The 10,106-nt window shown below is 70.2% G+C and overlaps 1 protein-coding gene across 3 annotated transcripts in view; it reads right to left on the reverse strand.

Annotated features, from left to right (window-relative positions):
• Positions 1–9,879, reverse strand: part of LOC138740850 (E3 ubiquitin-protein ligase pellino homolog 1-like) — a 71,129-nt gene extending 61,250 nt beyond the window's left edge. The window contains exon 1 of one of the 3 annotated variants that reach the window (XM_069894066.1): positions 9,759–9,879. The gene's annotated coding sequence lies outside the window, so the exon portion shown is untranslated. Of the gene's footprint in view, positions 1–9,196 lie in introns of all 3 variants that reach the window. The other 2 variants (XM_069894069.1, XM_069894065.1) reach the window with 2 other exon arrangements.
• Between the last annotated feature and the right edge of the window lie 227 nt (positions 9,880–10,106).

A 10,106-nucleotide genomic window follows, 5' to 3' on the forward strand; every position in this document is an offset into this window, starting at 1 on the left:
TGTCAGTCCCCACAGCCCCGTGTCAGTCCCCACAGCCCCGTGTCAGTCCCCACAGCCCGTGTCAGTCCCCACAGCCCGTGTCAGTCCCCACAGCCCCGTGTCAGTCCCCACAGCCCCGTGTCAGTCCCCACAGCCCCGTGTCAGTCCCACAGCCCCGTGTCAGTCCCCACAGCCCCGTGTCAGTCCCCACAGCCCCGTGTCAGTCCCCACAGCCCCGTGTCAGTCCCCACAGCCCCGTGTCAGTCCCCACAGCCCCGTGTCAGTCCCCACAGCCCCGTGTCAGTCCCACAGCCCCGTGTCAGTCCCCACAGCCCCGTGTCAGTCCCCACAGCCCCGTGTCAGTCCCCACAGCCCCGTGTCAGTCCCCACAGCCCCGTGTCAGTCCCCACAGCCCCGTGTCAGTCCCCACAGCCCCGTGTCAGTCCCCACAGCCCCGTGTCAGTCCCCACAGCCCCGTGTCAGTCCCCACAGCCCGTGTCAGTCCCCACAGCCCCGTGTCAGTCCCCACAGCCCCGTGTCAGTCCCCACAGCCCCGTGTCAGTCCCCACAGCCCCGTGTCAGTCCCCACAGCCCCGTGTCAGTCCCCACAGCCCCGTGTCAGTCCCCACAGCCCCGTGTCAGTCCCCACAGCCCCGTGTCAGTCCCCACAGCCCCGTGTCAGTCCCCACAGCCCGTGTCAGTCCCCACAGCCCCGTGTCAGTCCCCACAGCCCCGTGTCAGTCCCACAGCCCCGTGTCAGTCCCCACAGCCCCGTGTCAGTCCCCACAGCCCCGTGTCAGTCCCCACAGCCCCGTGTCAGTCCCCACAGCCCGTGTCAGTCCCCACAGCCCCGTGTCAGTCCCCACAGCCCCGTGTCAGTCCCCACAGCCCCGTGTCAGTCCCCACAGCCCCGTGTCAGTCCCCACAGCCCGTGTCAGTCCCCACAGCCCCGTGTCAGTCCCCACAGCCCCGTGTCAGTCCCCACAGCCCCGTGTCAGTCCCCACAGCCCCGTGTCAGTCCCCACAGCCCCGTGTCAGTCCCCACAGCCCCGTGTCAGTCCCCACAGCCCCGTGTCAGTCCCCACAGCCCCGTGTCAGTCCCCACAGCCCCGTGTCAGTCCCCACAGCCGTGTCAGTCCCCACAGCCCCGTGTCAGTCCCCACAGCCCCGTGTCAGTCCCCACAGCCCCGTGTCAGTCCCCACAGCCCCGTGTCAGTCCCCACAGCCCCGTGTCAGTCCCCACAGCCCCGTGTCAGTCCCCACAGCCCCGTGTCAGTCCCCACAGCCCCGTGTCAGTCCCCACAGCCCCGTGTCAGTCCCCACAGCCCCGTGTCAGTCCCCACAGCCCCGTGTCAGTCCCCACAGCCCCGTGTCAGTCCCCACAGCCCCGTGTCAGTCCCCACAGCCCCGTGTCAGTCCCCACAGCCCCGTGTCAGTCCCCACAGCCCGTGTCAGTCCCCACAGCCCCGTGTCAGTCCCCACAGCCCCGTGTCAGTCCCCACAGCCCCGTGTCAGTCCCCACAGCCCCGTGTCAGTCCCCACAGCCCCGTGTCAGTCCCCACAGCCCCGTGTCAGTCCCCACAGCCCCGTGTCAGTCCCACAGCCCGTGTCAGTCCCCACAGCCCCGTGTCAGTCCCCACAGCCCCGTGTCAGTCCCCACAGCCCCGTGTCAGTCCCCACAGCCCCGTGTCAGTCCCCACAGCCCCGTGTCAGTCCCCACAGCCCCGTGTCAGTCCCCACAGCCCCGTGTCAGTCCCACAGCCCCGTGTCAGTCCCCACAGCCCCGTGTCAGTCCCCACAGCCCCGTGTCAGTCCCACAGCCCGTGTCAGTCCCCACAGCCCCGTGTCAGTCCCCACAGCCCGTGTCAGTCCCCACAGCCCCGTGTCAGTCCCCACAGCCCCGTGTCAGTCCCCACAGCCCCGTGTCAGTCCCCACAGCCCCGTGTCAGTCCCCACAGCCCCGTGTCAGTCCCCACAGCCCCGTGTCAGTCCCCACAGCCCCGTGTCAGTCCCCACAGCCCCGTGTCAGTCCCCACAGCCCGTGTCAGTCCCCACAGCCCCGTGTCAGTCCCCACAGCCCCGTGTCAGTCCCACAGCCCCGTGTCAGTCCCCACAGCCCCGTGTCAGTCCCCACAGCCCCGTGTCAGTCCCCACAGCCCCGTTTCAGTCCCCACAGCCCCGTTTCAGTCCCCACAGCCCCGTTTCAGTCCCCACAGCCCCGTTTCAGTCCCCACAGCCCCGTTTCAGTCCCCACAGCCCCGTTTCAGTCCCCACAGCCCCGTTTCAGTCCCCACAGCCCCGTTTCAGTCCCCACAGCCCCGTTTCAGTCCCCACAGCCCCGTTTCAGTCCCCACAGCCCGTTTCAGTCCCCACAGCCCCGTTTCAGTCCCCACAGCCCCGTTTCAGTCCCACAGCCCGTTTCAGTCCCCACAGCCCCGTTTCAGTCCCCACAGCCCCGTTTCAGTCCCCACAGCCCCGTTTCAGTCCCCACAGCCCCGTTTCAGTCCCCACAGCCCCGTTTCAGTCCCCACAGCCCCGTTTCAGTCCCCACAGCCCCGTTTCAGTCCCCACAGCCCCGTTTCAGTCCCCACAGCCCCGTTTCAGTCCCCACAGCCCCGTTTCAGTCCCCACAGCCCGTTTCAGTCCCCACAGCCCCGTTTCAGTCCCCACAGCCCCGTTTCAGTCCCCACAGCCCCGTTTCAGTCCCCACAGCCCCGTTTCAGTCCCACAGCCCCGTTTCAGTCCCCACAGCCCCGTTTCAGTCCCCACAGCCCCGTTTCAGTCCCCACAGCCCCGTTTCAGTCCCCACAGCCCCGTTTCAGTCCCCACAGCCCCGTTTCAGTCCCCACAGCCCCGTTTCAGTCCCCACAGCCCCGTTTCAGTCCCCACAGCCCCGTTTCAGTCCCCACAGCCCCGTTTCAGTCCCCACAGCCCCGTTTCAGTCCCCACAGCCCCGTTTCAGTCCCCACAGCCCCGTTTCAGTCCCCACAGCCCCGTTTCAGTCCCCACAGCCCCGTTTCAGTCCCACAGCCCCGTTTCAGTCCCCACAGCCCCGTTTCAGTCCCCACAGCCCCGTTTCAGTCCCCACAGCCCGTTTCAGTCCCACAGCCCCGTTTCAGTCCCCACAGCCCCGTTTCAGTCCCCACAGCCCCGTTTCAGTCCCCACAGCCCCGTTTCAGTCCCCACAGCCCCGTTTCAGTCCCCACAGCCCCGTTTCAGTCCCCACAGCCCCGTTTCAGTCCCCACAGCCCCGTTTCAGTCCCACAGCCCCGTTTCAGTCCCCACAGCCCCGTTTCAGTCCCCACAGCCCCGTTTCAGTCCCCACAGCCCCGTTTCAGTCCCCACAGCCCCGTTTCAGTCCCCACAGCCCCGTTTCAGTCCCCACAGCCCGTTTCAGTCCCCACAGCCCCGTTTCAGTCCCCACAGCCCCGTTTCAGTCCCCACAGCCCCGTTTCAGTCCCCACAGCCCGTTTCAGTCCCACAGCCCCGTTCAGTCCCCACAGCCCCGTTTCAGTCCCCACAGCCCCGTTTCAGTCCCCACAGCCCCGTTTCAGTCCCCACAGCCCCGTTTCAGTCCCACAGCCCCGTTTCAGTCCCCACAGCCCCGTTTCAGTCCCCACAGCCCCGTTTCAGTCCCCACAGCCCCGTTTCAGTCCCCACAGCCCGGTTTCAGTCCCACAGCCCGGTTTCAGTCCCACAGCCCCGTTTCAGTCCCCACAGCCCCGTTTCAGTCCCCACAGCCCCGTTTCAGTCCCCACAGCCCGTTTCAGTCCCCACAGCCCCGTTTCAGTCCCCACAGCCCCGTTTCAGTCCCCACAGCCCCGTTTCAGTCCCCACAGCCCCGTTTCAGTCCCACAGCCCCGTTTCAGTCCCCACAGCCCCGTTTCAGTCCCCACAGCCCTGTTTTAGTCCCTACACTGACCCCACTCTCTCCCCCACACTGACAATGGGCTGTTGGGGGAGAGAGTGGGGCAGTCACCACACTGAATCCACTCTCTCCCCCACACTGACAATGGGCTGTGGGGAGAGAGAGTGGGGCAGTCCCCACTCCCCCACACTGACAATGGGCTGTGGGGAGAGAGAGTGGGGCAGTCCCCACTCCCCCACACTCTCTCTCCCCACAGCCCTGTGTCAGTCCCCACACTGATTCAATTGCCCCACTCTCTCCCCACAGCCCCGTGATAGTCGCAACACGGAGCCCCCTCTCTGCCCCACACGGAGCCCCCTCTCTGCCCCACACGGAGCCCCCTCTCTGCCCCACACGGAGCCCCCTCTCTGCCCCACACGGAGCCCCCTCTCTGCCCCACACGGAGCCCCCTCTCTGCCCCACACGGAGCCCCCTCTCTGCCCCACACGGAGCCCCCTCTCTGCCCCACACGGAGCCCCCTCTCTGCCCCACACGGAGCCCCCTCTCTGCCCCACACGGAGCCCCCTCTCTGCCCCACACGGAGCCCCCTCTCTGCCCCACACGGAGCCCCCTCTCTGCCCCACACGGAGCCCCCTCTCTGCCCCACACGGAGCCCCCTCTCTGCCCCACACGGAGCCCCCTCTCTGCCCCACACGGAGCCCCCTCTCTGCCCCACACGGAGCCCCCTCTCTGCCCCACACGGAGCCCCCTCTCTGCCCCACACGGAGCCCCCTCTCTGCCCCACACGGAGCCCCCCTCTCTGCCCCACACGGAGCCCGCTCTCTCCCCCACAGCCCCGCTCTCTCCCCACACTGATCCAAATGCCCCGCTCTCTCCCCACACTGATCCAAATGCCCCGCACTCTCCCCACACTGATCCAAATGCCCCGCTCTCTCCCCACAGCCCCGTGACATTCCCGTGACAATCCTCACTCTGAACCCACTGCCCCACTCTCTCTCCCACAGCCCCGTGTCTATCCCGACACTGATCCCACTGCTACGCTCTTTCTGCCACAGGCCTTCATCAATCCCCACAATGATCCAACAGCACTGCTCTCTCCCCTCAGCCCTGTGTCAGTCCCCACACTTATCTCACAGCCCTGCTCACTCAACTCCGCCCCATGTCAGTCCACACATGGGTCGGTCCCCGCAGCCCCGGGTCGGTCCCGCAGCCCCGGGTCGGTCCCCGCAGCCCCGGGTCGGTCCCCGCAGCCCCGGGTCGGTCCCCGCAGCCCCGGGTCGGTCCCCGCAGCCCCGGGTCGGTCCCCGCAGCCCCGGGTCGGTCCCCGCAGCCCCGGGTCGGTCCCCGCAGCCCCGGGTCGGTCCCCGCAGCCCCGGGTCGGTCCCCGCAGCCCCGGGTCGGTCCCCGCAGCCCCGGGTCGGTCCCCGCAGCCCCGGGTCGGTCCCCGCAGCCCCGGGTCGGTCCCCGCAGCCCCGGGTCGGTCCCCGCAGCCCCGGGTCGGTCCCCGCAGCCCCGGGTCGGTCCCCGCAGCCCCGGGTCGGTCCCCGCAGCCCCGGGTCGGTCCCCGCAGCCCCGGGTCGGTCCCCGCAGCCCCGGGTCGGTCCCCGCAGCCCCGGGTCGGTCCCCGCAGCCCCGGGTCGGTCCCCGCAGCCCCGGGTCGGTCCCCGCAGCCCCGGGTCGGTCCCCGCAGCCCCGGGTCGGTCCCCGCAGCCCCGGGTCGGTCCCCGCAGCCCCGGGTCGGTCCCCGCAGCCCCGGGTCGGTCCCCGCAGCCCCGGGTCGGTCCCCGCAGCCCCGGGTCGGTCCCCGCAGCCCCGGGTCGGTCCCCGCAGCCCCGGGTCGGTCCCCGCAGCCCCGGGTCGGTCCCCGCAGCCCCGGGTCGGTCCCCGCAGCCCCGGGTCGGTCCCCGCAGCCCCGGGTCGGTCCCCGCAGCCCCGGGTCGGTCCCCGCAGCCCCGGGTCGGTCCCCGCAGCCCCGGGTCGGTCCCCGCAGCCCCGGGTCGGTCCCCGCAGCCCCGGGTCGGTCCCCGCAGCCCCGGGTCGGTCCCCGCAGCCCCGGGTCGGTCCCCGCAGCCCCGGGTCGGTCCCCGCAGCCCCGGGTCGGTCCCCGCAGCCCCGGGTCGGTCCCCGCAGCCCCGGGTCGGTCCCCGCAGCCCCGGGTCGGTCCCCGCAGCCCCGGGTCGGTCCCCGCAGCCCCGGGTCGGTCCCCGCAGCCCCGGGTCGGTCCCCGCAGCCCCGGGTCGGTCCCCCGCAGCCCCGGGTCGGTCCCCGCAGCCCCGGGTCGGTCCCCGCAGCCCCGGGTCGGTCCCCGCAGCCCCGGGTCGGTCCCCGCAGCCCCGGGTCGGTCCCCGCAGCCCCGGGTCGGTCCCCGCAGCCCCGGGTCGGTCCCCGCAGCCCCGGGTCGGTCCCCGCAGCCCCGGGTCGGTCCCCGCAGCCCCGGGTCGGTCCCCGCAGCCCCGGGTCGGTCCCCGCAGCCCCGGGTCGGTCCCCGCAGCCCCGGGTCGGTCCCCGCAGCCCCGGGTCGGTCCCCGCAGCCCCGGGTCGGTCCCCGCAGCCCCGGGTCGGTCCCCGCAGCCCCGGGTCGGTCCCCGCAGCCCCGGGTCGGTCCCCGCAGCCCCGGGTCGGTCCCCGCAGCCCCGGGTCGGTCCCCGCAGCCCCGGGTCGGTCCCCGCAGCCCCGGGTCGGTCCCCGCAGCCCGGGTCGGTCCCCGCAGCCCCGGGTCGGTCCCCGCAGCCCCGGGTCGGTCCCCGCAGCCCCGGGTCGGTCCCCGCAGCCCCGGGTCGGTCCCCGCAGCCCCGGGTCGGTCCCCGCAGCCCCGGGTCGGTCCCCGCAGCCCCGGGTCGGTCCCCGCAGCCCCGGGTCGGTCCCCGCAGCCCCGGGTCGGTCCCCGCAGCCCCGGGTCGGTCCCCGCAGCCCCGGGTCGGTCCCCGCAGCCCCGGGTCGGTCCCCGCAGCCCCGGGTCGGTCCCCGCAGCCCCGGGTCGGTCCCCGCAGCCCCGGGTCGGTCCCCGCAGCCCCGGGTCGGTCCCCGCAGCCCCGGGTCGGTCCCCGCAGCCCCGGGTCGGTCCCCGCAGCCCCGGGTCGGTCCCCGCAGCCCCGGGTCGGTCCCCGCAGCCCCGGGTCGGTCCCCGCAGCCCCGGGTCGGTCCCCGCAGCCCCGGGTCGGTCCCCGCAGCCCCGGGTCGGTCCCCGCAGCCCCGGGTCGGTCCCCGCAGCCCCGGGTCGGTCCCCGCAGCCCCGGGTCGGTCCCCGCAGCCCCGGGTCGGTCCCCGCAGCCCCGGGTCGGTCCCCGCAGCCCCGGGTCGGTCCCCGCAGCCCCGGGTCGGTCCCCGCAGCCCCGGGTCGGTCCCCGCAGCCCCGGGTCGGTCCCCGCAGCCCCGGGTCGGTCCCCGCAGCCCCGGGTCGGTCCCCGCAGCCCCGGGTCGGTCCCCGCAGCCCCGGGTCGGTCCCCGCAGCCCCGGGTCGGTCCCCGCAGCCCCGGGTCGGTCCCCGCAGCCCCGGGTCGGTCCCCGCAGCCCCGGGTCGGTCCCCGCAGCCCCGGGTCGGTCCCCGCAGCCCCGGGTCGGTCCCCGCAGCCCCGGGTCGGTCCCCGCAGCCCCGGGTCGGTCCCCGCAGCCCCGGGTCGGTCCCCGCAGCCCCGGGTCGGTCCCCGCAGCCCCGGGTCGGTCCCCGCAGCCCCGGGTCGGTCCCCGCAGCCCCGGGTCGGTCCCCGCAGCCCCGGGTCGGTCCCCGCAGCCCCGGGTCGGTCCCCGCAGCCCCGGGTCGGTCCCCGCAGCCCCGGGTCGGTCCCCGCAGCCCCGGGTCGGTCCCCGCAGCCCCGGGTCGGTCCCCGCAGCCCCGGGTCGGTCCCCGCAGCCCCGGGTCGGTCCCCGCAGCCCCGGGTCGGTCCCCGCAGCCCCGGGTCGGTCCCCGCAGCCCCGGGTCGGTCCCCGCAGCCCCGGGTCGGTCCCCGCAGCCCCGGGTCGGTCCCCACACTGATCCCTCTGCCCCACTCTCTCCCCCACAGACCATCAATCCCCACACTGATCCCACTGGCCTGCTCTCTCCCCTCAGCCCTGTGTTTGTCCCCACACTGATCCCTCTGCCCCACTCTCTCCCCCACTCTCTCCCCCACTCTCTCCCCCACTCTCTCCCCCACTCTCTCCCCCACTCTCTCCCCCACTCTCTCCCCCACTCTCTCCCCCACAGGCCTTCATCAATCCCCACACTGATCTCACAGCCCCGCTCTCTCCACACAGCCCCGTGTCAGTCCCCACTGCCCCACTCTCTCCCCCAAACTGCCCCACTCTCACCCTTCCCACAACACCGTATCAGTCCCCACACTGATTCCACTCTTTCGCCCCACAGTATCGTTTCTTTTCCCACACTGCTCCCATTGCCCTGCTCTCACCCCTCAGCACTGTGTCAATCCCCACAGCCCCGTGTCAGTCCACACAGCTCCGTTAATCCCCACTGACCACACTCTCTCCCCCACGCTGACCCCACTCTCCCCATGCTGACCCCATTCTCTCCCCCCGCTGACCCCACTCTCTCCCCCCCGCTGACCCCACTCTCTCCCCCCGCTGACCTCACTCTCTCCCCCCCGCTGACCCCACTCTCTCCCCCCCGCTGACCCCACTCTCTCCCCCCCGCTGACCCCTCTCTCCCCCCCCGCTGACCCCACTCTCTCCCCCCCCGCTGACCCCACTCTCTCCCCCCCCCGCTGACCCCACTCTCTCCCCCCCCCGCTGACCCCACTCTCTCCCCCCCCTGACCCCACTCTCTCCCCCCCAGCTGATCCCACTCTCTCCCCTTCGCTGATCCCACTGCCCCACTCTCTCTCCCCCCCTCTGATCCACACCGTAACGCAGACACATCACAACCCTCGGTGGGGTCAGTACTGGAGTGGTGGTGGTGGGAAGGAGAGGCCAGAGGCACTGCGCCGAAGCCCACCCACCATGCCATGAGCGCAAAACCCTTGAAACCTTATTGATTGCAGCAACATGGGGAAACCAGGAGGCGCATCCAGGCCACTGCGTAATTACTGGGGAGGGACCTGCCCCCCCAGCCCCTGTCAAAATGCCTTACCTCGGGCAAAATGAAACAGATGCAGCCCCAGAAATGAGGGGAAAACACTCATCCCACCCCCCGCTTCCCTTTTACGTTCTGCAACCGTTGCAAAAAGAATAAACCGTTCTGCAATAAACAACTATGGCAGACAACGTTTTCACTGAAATGCATTTGGCTTTTTCCCTTAAATTGCTAAGCAAATGAACATATTTTGAGGCGGGGGGGGGGTGGTTTGGACATTTAAATATAAGCATGCGGTGATTGCAATGTGCCTGACAGAGGCGTAATTAAAGAGCTGCATGTACCCTGTGCCGGCCCGGCGCTGCACCCTTGGCTGGTTATTTGCCCGGCTTCCAAAGACTTCTGCTGTCAGTCCCGTCGCTGCCTCCGGCTGCCCTGCGAGCTCCGCGTCCGCTCATCGTTCCCCCTGTGGCCGCCTCCTGCCCTGCTGTCGCTGCCCAGCTCGGTCCCCCACCCCCCACCCCCTTTGATTGACAACCAGCCAGCCCTGGGACGCCTGCCATTGGTCGCCCTCTGGCCGTCGGCCTTTGTGACGTGTGCATCCTTAATGGGGCGGCCGGCCATTCAGCCCGTCGAGCCCGCGGTACTAGATTCCGTTTACTCTCGTTTTTGGGTTTTTTTCTGGCGGACAGATTTCGCCCCCTTCAGGAATTGCCCGAAGAGCCTCTTACAGTCAGAGAAGCAAAAGAGAGTTTCACCACCACCCCAGAAGCACCGGGTGTCCACGGTTTCGCTCCGGCCACCGCCGCCGCAGAAAGTCCAGTCCAAACCGTTGGTGAATCCCAACCTCCGACGCAGTCAGGGACTCCCCACCCACACCGGTAGCCCCTCCGGCCAGTTTCAAACCTGCCCCGCAGCTTTGTCGCCCCGCCACGCGCCGGTCCCTCGGTCGTAGAGCCCCGCCTCACCGCCAGGGTCACTGTCCCCAGGGATCATCCCCCCCCCCACTTCTCCCTCTCAGACGGGGAGGGGATGTGCAGAGAATTAACACAGCACAGAAATGGGCCGCCTCGTCCCCTCTTTCTTTTACTAACATTTCATAATATCCACGGAGATTAGAAATAACACAGTTCAAATGGTCCATCCAAGTCTATAAGTATCATGTGCAAATTCCAAAGGGTGAAAACGTGACATGATTCTCCTATCAAAGAAAACAGAGATAAACAAATACTTATAAAAAAAAACTAATCTACT

The sequence above is a fragment of the Narcine bancroftii genome, chromosome 8 (genome assembly GCF_036971445.1).
Source record: "Narcine bancroftii isolate sNarBan1 chromosome 8, sNarBan1.hap1, whole genome shotgun sequence".
In the NCBI taxonomy this organism is placed as follows: Eukaryota; Metazoa; Chordata; class Chondrichthyes; order Torpediniformes; family Narcinidae; genus Narcine; species Narcine bancroftii.